Below are 9124 nucleotides of genomic sequence, written 5' to 3' on the forward strand. Positions count from 1 at the left end.
TGGATGGGCGGAGCAGTAAGCATGCGCTGAGCTGGCAGACTCTGGGCTGGTCCTGACGGGCTGGCTGGGCTCCGGGCGGCTGTCTGTGCGCGTCAGACGGTCGTGGGGGAGACTTCCATCAGCACTCAGCGTCTCCCCGAGTGCGGAGAGGGAGGAGAGAGAAAAAAAATCAGGCAGAAGACACACGGGGATCACTGCGCTGCGCGAAAAGAAACCAAAAACAGCCCTACCTCTGCATCTGGAAAATCACCGAAGAAGCTAGAGACGATCCTCTCCCTCTACCCCACATCCCGTCGCCAACCCGCCCTATCTATCCTATCCACCACCACCACTTGGTGCCCTCCCACCCCTTCACCCCCGCCCCCTCTTTGGAGAAGCAAGACCACCCATAGGAACCCCTGTACTTGACCAGCGTTGCCATTAAGCGATGCGCTTTGAATTTAGGAAGAAATCACCTATGCGCTTTTGATGCACAGCACAAGCAAGTGGTCTTCGTTGTTTTTTCCTCAGCGGGAACAGTTCAGGCTAAGGATCTCTGGGTGTTTGCACTTTTTTGACGGGTTTCCAGTGTCGGGATAACATGCAAAATATCACCCCACGACCACAGACAAGGCTGTCATCCTCGTAGACAAGCCTTTATTTAAACGAGCAGCTGTCACACACGCTGCGTTTTAAGGCTTATGTTTGCTTTTCAATGCTTAGAAATAATCCTGACAATGGTCTGCAAACGGACCGCCTCTCCAGACACCTAGTTCTATTTTCCCAAGACATGACAGCTGTTTATTTCGTTTTTAACGTAGAAAAAGCAACAAACTGACGAGGGGTCTTCTTGACACAGACGCCGTTAGAGCCACGGGACTTTGCGTGCGAAGTTTGCACAGCAGAGATCGGGACCAAGCCGGAGATATCTCGACCACATCCACGGCATTCTCGCTTCAAGGTAAGCCAAAGGCAACCCTATCTGAGACGTCAGTTCTGTGTGTTGTGCCCACTTGTCTTGCGTGGTCACGCTGGTGTGAGTGCGCTCCTGCTTTGTGAGGAAAATTTGCGCGAGTTCAAACAGGGCAGTGACCTATTTTCGGGGACTCTCTCCAGCGGTGCGCCGAAAATCCTGCAGCCAGGACTCCCCGCTCTGTCACAGCCAACAGGCCGGTAGAGGCGAGCGTGCCATCGCCGGGTTTTGTGCCATTCACCCACAAACCGCGTCACCGACCTTTTCCGCGTGTCTGCATCCGTTCTTAATCCAGCATCCCTCTCCACAGACTCCGAGAGAGACATTTTTAGAGCAGTGTCACAAATCTCGCCCTATATAGAGGCATGCATCACCGCTCAGCCAGCTGTTGTGCAAGACAGAGCCTCCCTGATAGAAGCTCTCTGATGTTTGCCACCGCATCTGATAGAGAGTTCAACGTCTCCATGCTTGTGAGTGATACGTAAACCGGTGATGTTTGTTATTGGTAAATAACGAAGATGAGAAAATACTTCTTTTTTTTTTAAACTCATTTTCTCACTTAAACTTTTCATCTTGCTGCAACTGGGTATAAAATGTGCTGTGATTAAATGGAATATTTTGCCCATAACTATGATCTTAAGACCCCTTTTAGGTCTTTTTATATGCCTGCCATTGTGTCATTTTTTTCCATCCAGTTCTGAGTTAGATGCGACCAAGCATGTAGCACAGGGGGGCAAGGATGAGCCCTGGCAGAGAAACCTAGATAAAGCGCTATTTTCCTCCAATTAAGCAATTCCACTGTTCCTAAGCCTAATTGTGTGCACACTGGGACTGGGCCTGGGATGGACCTTCTCCCCATTGGCTGCCTCCCCTGGTCCCATTGTTCCAGAAGATGCCAGGAGAGAGAGAGAGCCGAGCTCTGCCCTGCCAAGGCAGACCTAACAAGGCCTACGCTGGAGGGTAATAAGGCCTGATCATTAAAACGCATTAGGCCACAAGCAGAACGAGGCACACTCAGCGGCTGGGATAAGAGCTGGATGACTGTATATTTCCAAGGTGACTGTGAGATGTTCTGTGAACAATATAGTGTGTTGGTGCATGAGAAAAACCGTCACACAGGCAGCATGTGGAGAGAGGAGGTCTGGCCACAGGCCCACTGGACCTCTCTCAAAGAATGTGGGGAAGGAGCGAAAGAGGCCGTGGAGGCTTTCTGCACAGGGAGAGACTCCTTTTGCTCCCTCCCTGAGGCCCCCACTATGTAATCCATAAACCTTCTCAGAACTGTGAGCACAGGTGCTCCTCACATCCACAGCCCACTGGCTGCATTGTTTATCCAGTCAGCTGATGATCAGTTCAGCCGCAGGTCAACCATAACATCCATCCGAGAGAAAGGCTGTGGTCAGACGGAAAGGCATTTATCACCATCGCTATTCAGGCAACGACTCTCTCCCACAACATTTAGTCATTGCAGAGAAAAGTCTCTCATCTCCACCATAAAGCCAGATGTCCACAGAGCTCCAGCTGTGCATCTTTGTGGTGGCATTCCACGCTCACAGGATGTGTGTGTGTAATTTTCTTGCTGTATATTTCCTTTTCCTTCCCTTAATTCATACTTGGCCATATGTAGGGAACTGGACTGCTGCTGGGAGCAACAACTTGCACCGAGTGCTAGCCAGAGTTATAGGTCTGACAGCCTTTGGCTGCTGTAGTTGGTTCCTCAGAGGATATGTACTATTAAGGCTGTCCACCGTGCCAGTCTCTAAAATCAGATCATGGGTGTGGTATTCACCCCCTCCTCAATTTTCCATGTGTCTTGAGATTGCACCGCAACCGTGACATCATTCAGTTTTGGTCCAAACTGTGAGGGAACGGCAGCTGTTTTATGGTGGAAAAGGTGGAACTCAAAGGCGTACTCCTGCGTCAGCATTACCACGAGGTTTGTGCTAGAGAGATGGTGGGAACCCAGGGTGCACTTGTGCTTAATACCTTAAACGAGGCCCAATACAAATGGACACCATAGATTTGATTGTTACATTGTGCTTTTTGCATTGCCGCCAAAGAAATCCTCATCTAAAGTCTAAAAGGTGGCAGAAGCAAGTTGGGTTTTTTTCACAGTTTCATGTAAAACCACAACAATATGTTTGCTACTTAGGAGGGGAAAAAACACTGTGCGGAGGGCAAGGATTGCTACCAGTAAGTGGGTGGGATGTAAGTTGCACAAACCTGCTTGGTAAAGCCAAGTTGAGTGTTCGAATTAATATCACAGTGGGGCTCCGTAGCTGCTAGGGATTACAGGCGAGCTGAAAGGCAACTCAGCAGCAGGGGAGGGAGGATTACAGTGGTCAGTGAATGAGGCAGCATGCAGTGAAAACAAGGCACCTGATACACACTTGCGTTTATCTTCCCAGGGATAAGAGCTGCAGCACTTGAGATTTCCCATGGCAGAGCCTGTCCTTTCTGGGGTTTGCATTTGTAGAGAGTTAACGCTAATCAGATGAACAGCCTCGTGCTTCATGCATTAGGGAAATGTCACGTCTCGAACGCATTTGGCGGGGTCGTGCATTCAAGCTCGTTACCAGTGATCGAGGAGATGCAAGTGTTGTGCCAGAAGAAATGTCTTTGTACTGAAGCTAGGCGGAGAAGAGAGGATGGTCAGTTTTTGGATACATTTCTAAGAAAGCTGTGCCTATTTGAAGATAAGTCGCAATGAATGAGTTGCCTGTTATCATTAATTAATTAAATTATTGCCAAAACGCTACGGCAATGTAATCATTCAATTGCTTACCACTAACCGTACATAAAGGGTGGATAAAACCACTTTGGCATCATCCACTGGTTAGTAAAGTCCTCTCTTGTAGCCTCAAGCTGAACATTGTGACCTGGTGGCTACTTCCATGTAAATCTCAATACCTGAATGTAGATAAACTTGTATATAATAGTAAATCACTTCCAGACGAATCAAATCTTTTATTCCTAATCATTGCCACGTGCTTGCTGAATGACACAGACATATTTTGGAGCGCTGCAGACTGATGTGTCTGTATGGGTCACACTCTTGGACCCATGCATTAAGAATAGACAAAGTGCATACAGTGACTTGACTCATTCTAGTTTGAAAACTGAAAAAGACCAGTGCATACCGCTTTGCTCCCAGGCTGGCTGGGGCTCACGCACCGTGCATTTTTCTCCAGTTAAACTGTAACCACTAATCACCTCACGGCCTCACTGCTTCCTCCTCGAGCAGACCATTCCTGTGTCCCCAGGGTGGGTTAAACTACCCCTCAGCCCCCTGCCCCGAGGGGATATATGGTCTACCCTTTTCTTAAATCACCTGTGTGGGACATCCTAAATGAGTGCTCGGGTTTGGCTTTTTCTGTGAGGATCGGTGAAGTTTAGGGTCAGTTCCTCTGCTGCAAGTGTGCAGTCCTGCATTTCCAAAATAAACACAGACAACTCAGTGCTTCACTCCAACCACCCCGCCCTACCTCTTCCCATTCTCTTTAAAGCGCCTTCTGCACTCCCTGCTCAGTATTTCTATCATGAGAGAATTTCAGCTCGCAAAGCCTTGCAGACAATATGCAGACCATGTCTGGGGCAGGGCACTACTGATGAGGAAAGATAGAGAAAGAGAGCTAAGACATGGGAGATTTTAGAGGAAGACGCTCTCTTTTTTTCCCTTTTATTCTCCTTTCCTTTTTCCTTTTTGTACTTTTGATTCATTTCCAGCTTCATTGTTACTGTTTAACTTGCAAATGAAAGTAAAAGTAGATCTAGTTTGACCCTTTAAGGGATCAGAGAGCTGAGTTAAGGGATCTGCCAGTTGTACAGTAATATACCCAAAGTATTGTGGTTGAAGTGGAGCCGCAGCTGGTTTATGTTATTATTTACTTGCTCGGTCAACACCCTGGATTCTGTCGTATGTGCTCAGGGGCACTACAGCAGTCCAGTTTGACTTTGTGTGTTTGCTTGTTTGAGGAGAAAAGAAAGGGAGGAGCTCTGCCCGTGAGTATGGCTGAGGAGTATCGGACTGGGAAGGGAGGAATTGTGAGGGTTTCTCTTTTTTTCTTTTTAAGAGAAGGGGGTGAGGGAGAGAGATGGGTGAGGCATTTCTGAGATTCACATAAGGCTCTCAAGTCTGGGCCTGGGCCTGGCTCTCTGTCTGGGCATATCCAATCCTGTCAGCTAGCTTCCAGACTTTGCCCCCTTCACCCCCCTCCCTCCTACCACCCTCTTCCCCTCCATCCCTAATTCCCTGAGACGCCATTTCCTCCTCGCGTTCAACTCGGCTTCTATTCCCTTCTCTTCCTCCGTCCTTCCCTCACGTTTTTTGTCTCCCACTTTCCATGAGCTCCCAGCTTCGTGTACATTACATAAGACATTCTCCATCTTATACATGCAGTAAAAGAGAGAGAGTTAGAGGGGGGGAAAGTTTGGCCTCTTAGTGTTTGTACCTTCTCTGTGGTGTTGTGGAGATGTTGCCAGCACTAATTTAATTCATATGTACCGTGGTTGTTTTCCCTTTTTTTCCCTCTTACCAGGGAGCCTTATGTAATTTGGGAATGTTTTAAGTTTGAGGCTGCTTTTTGAGACTAATTCTGACCTCAGACGCTTCTGTGAAACAGCCTCACTGTTTTTATTTGCTCGCTAAAAGTGAATTGGCTTCAGTGGCCATCTTAACTATTGATGGTCGCCATCTGAAAGCCGCGTACTCGCTCTTTGTTTGCTCGTGTCTTTAATAATCGGTGCTGTCAGTCATAGTTGACTTTGCCATTCCTTATCTGATTCTAAAGTGTTGGCATTGATTCAGATGCAAGAGCATGGCTATTTTCTTGACCTTCAGCTCTAACTGAGACTCTTTCTCAGGCTGCCGATGTGCGGTTTGTTCCACAACACATTTATTTGGTTCTTCGCCGTTCGATCTTTCGTTTCGCCAAAACGAGAGGAGGAATCGGCACCAGATCTTTCTGACGCTCAGCTCCAACTGATTGCACGACTTGGACGCGTCAACAAATTTAAATCGAGAGTTTAGTGCTGTTCCATTTTACAGCATTATGCTCAACTCTGTCTGTCGCCATCTCAGTCACCCTCCATCTGTCCCTTTGCATCTGTCTCTCTGCTCTCTTTTTCCCTGCTTCCCACTCTTGGATGGAGCTTCAAAAAAAAAAAAAGGGAAAAAAAGATGAAAGCTGCAGGGTGGAGCCTGTCACCAGTTGAGCTAGAACACAGAAATACAGAGAAAAAAGGAGAGGGGTGGGAGACAAAGGTAGAAAAAGAGAGAGGGAGAGAAAAGACTGTCATATTGACCTTGTCATATTGCCAGCCTTGGTGGGAGGAGACATGGGGCGGCGGGTTACTCAGAGAAAACAGGCGCTCCATGTGAGGAGGGAGAACACAGGGCTGCCATTAAGTTGGCAGAGCCTCACAAGGAAAAGACAACACAAGCTTTGTGCCTACATGTATACGTGCGATCACTGGAGAGGGACGAAGAAGGGCTAAAATGGAGGTATAGCAGACAGTCTGGGAGTTGGGGGTACACCGAGATTTAAAGAAGCAGGAGCTCCACAACAGTCCTGCTGCTGTCCATAACATGAAAACATGCATCACGTCACTTAGTCTACTAATTGCTCTCTGCTGTTGTGCATTTCTCCCTCTTCCTGTTTTCCTTCCTTTTCATTATGCTTTGGCTTGGAAAGCAAAGCCCCTCTTCTGTCCCTCCTCTTTGTACATGAACACATTCGTGCACACGTATAGACCCACATGCTAACAAAGCCGCACCAGTGGAGACACTCCCAGAGCACATCTGGGCCCGTGCCCCGCCTTCTTTGTTATTGCCATTCAGTACAGTTGGTGCACAGGTGTCGCCCAGCCCCGCTTGAGAGAAAGCGACAGGGGTGAAGGAGTTTAAAAGTTAAAGGTGCAGCAGACGTAAGCCTGCAAAATAAAGAGAGCGCCCACCGACTCCGTGCCTTGCCTCGAGCCTACAGGAGGCCGCGTTGCATAAAGTTGTTGTTGGAATCATATTACTGAGGCTATTGAATAAGAAGACCTACTTCCCAGGGATTTCTCTATTGAGTTGCAAGCAAATGAAAGTGGCTGGAGTCAGTGTGTAAAAAGAAAGGGGTTTGTTTCTCATGCGTGTGGTGCTATAATATTCCCGTCCAGGAAATGACTGTGAGACAGACGAACCCCTCCCAAAAGCTGGAGCGGTACCACAGCGCTCTGAACTGGTCTGAACTCCACAGCACACAGCTAAGCATGCAGCTCACTCGTGCATGGGTTCGTACCCAAGAGCCGGACAGTCGGTATGTCTGTGTGTGCCCGCACTGTGTGGATGCATACTATAATTCGCACCCCAATCCTTGATGAATCAATAGACCACAGGGACAGATCCACCGGTGCTAAAAGTAATTCAGTTCTTCTTAATGTGCCTCAGTTTCTATAAGTATCAACCCTAATAAAATGCCCTATGACTGTTTTGAACTTTGTAGAGGAGAAAGGGAAAGATGGGGTTCTCTGACTTTCCCATGCTTTCTTACTCAGATGCTTTATTCTGGGATGTTACCAGTGAGAAAATAACTTGTCCTGTTGAGAGTTCAGCTGAAGACGTTTTATGCACTCTGAGATGTTTTGAAAAGAGTTTAAAGCTCTCATCGTAATTTAAGTATATACTTTCATACATCCTCAAATTTTAGTGTACACACCTGTTGGCTTTGAGCTGAAGTCATTTCTCTTTAGGCTTAAATCCTGAGCTGGGTTTTAGGGAGTGGTCAACAATAGCTTGTGTGTGTGTGTGTGTGTGTTGCTGAGACAACCTGGTAATTTAAAGATTTAGGCAGGTGCCAGTGCTTTGCATTCCTATCCTGACCTTGCGCTCATTTCTGCTGCCTTTAGGGGAGGTCTGCCTCGGCACAGTTGGTAAAGCAGAGGTGGGTCCACGCGCTCGTGGAATCATTTTTTTAAATTCATAACATAAGTTTAAATCTTTTTAGTTACTTTAAAGTGCTATACGATTCAGACTTTTAGTGGAAAGAATTTCACTCCACGTCTGTTGTATATACATAGTATTAACATATTTCATCTGCACTGCCCCACCAAGGAAATGAAGAGGAAAGGAGGTTTACTTTGAGAGAAATGCAGACCTCCAAATCAAACAATGAAATTCGCTCCTTCGCTTAAATGTCATATCGCACGTCTGGCTGTTAGAATAATGCTAATGTTTGTGTGAGTCAGCTGGAATGACAGCATCTAGTGTGGGAGTAGCAAAGAACCGTCACTTCCGAAATACAGACCCTTTTCAGTAAATCCCAGCAAAACAGCCGCAGCTGGTTAGTAGGCTGATGTGAGGATGGGTGTGGGGGTGGAGAGTCCCGATGTTTGATAAATTAAATAATTTCAGAAGTTCCTTCAGTAGATGTAATTTAGTGTGCTCGAAAGAGGATACACAGCTGAACGCACGCAAGCAAAAAATCACCCAAACTTTTGCTTTGGGAAACATAAATGCTCACTTTTATCATAGCTGTTTTGTTTTTTTCCTTCTTCTATCACCCAGAGCTCACACAGTGTCGGGCTGTTTTAACTTCCTCTCTCATTGGCTTCATTCCTTCCTTTCTTTCGTCTCCCCACCTCCCTTCTTTCCTCCGCCGTTGCTTTCCTACTGAGTGTGGTGTGGTGACGCCCCTGCTTGGCTGGTGCTCCAACTCCAGACCCTGTGATTGCGCGCAGGAGTCAGAGGATTGCATCACTGCCTGTGGGGAGCGGCCACAGGAATGGACTGAAGGGGGGGCAGCAGGGAAAAGAGAGATAAAGAGTCGTGAGAGAAGTCAACAAATGAGAGGAAAAAGAAGGGGAGAGAGCGATGACAGACGCTGAGTATATAGATGTAAAAAGTGAAGAGCGAGTCAAGAGGGAATGGAGATGAGGCATGTTTTGTTTATGTGGAAGTATGTGAGAGCAAAGAGGAGATGAGGAGTGAGGGCTGGAGGGAATGCAGTCGGTAGGCTGCAGAGGGGAGACGGGCCCAGCAGAGTTACTGTGGAGGTCAAAGTAAGCCTGGGTGGGGATGCCAATCAGATATTCTTCTCTTCTCTTCTCTTCTCTTCTCTTCTCTTCTCTTCTCTTCTCTTCTCTTCTCTTCTCTTCTCTTCTCTTCTCTTCTCTTCTCTTCTCTTCTCT

At 47.3% G+C, this 9124-nt stretch overlaps 1 protein-coding gene across 1 annotated transcript in view; it reads left to right on the forward strand.

Moving 5' to 3' along the window:
* Positions 1 to 812: 812 nt before the first annotated feature.
* glis2b (GLIS family zinc finger 2b) overlaps positions 813 to 9124 on the forward strand; it is a 29194-nt gene continuing 20882 nt past the window's right edge. The window contains exon 1 of the mRNA XM_014340629.2: positions 813 to 940. The gene's annotated coding sequence lies outside the window, so the exon portion shown is untranslated. The remainder of the gene's footprint in view (positions 941 to 9124) is intronic.

Source organism: Haplochromis burtoni, unplaced genomic scaffold (assembly GCF_018398535.1).
Source record: "Haplochromis burtoni strain Fernald_Lab_line unplaced genomic scaffold, NCSU_Asbu1 Contig_336, whole genome shotgun sequence".
NCBI classification, from domain to species: Eukaryota; Metazoa; Chordata; class Actinopteri; order Cichliformes; family Cichlidae; genus Haplochromis; species Haplochromis burtoni.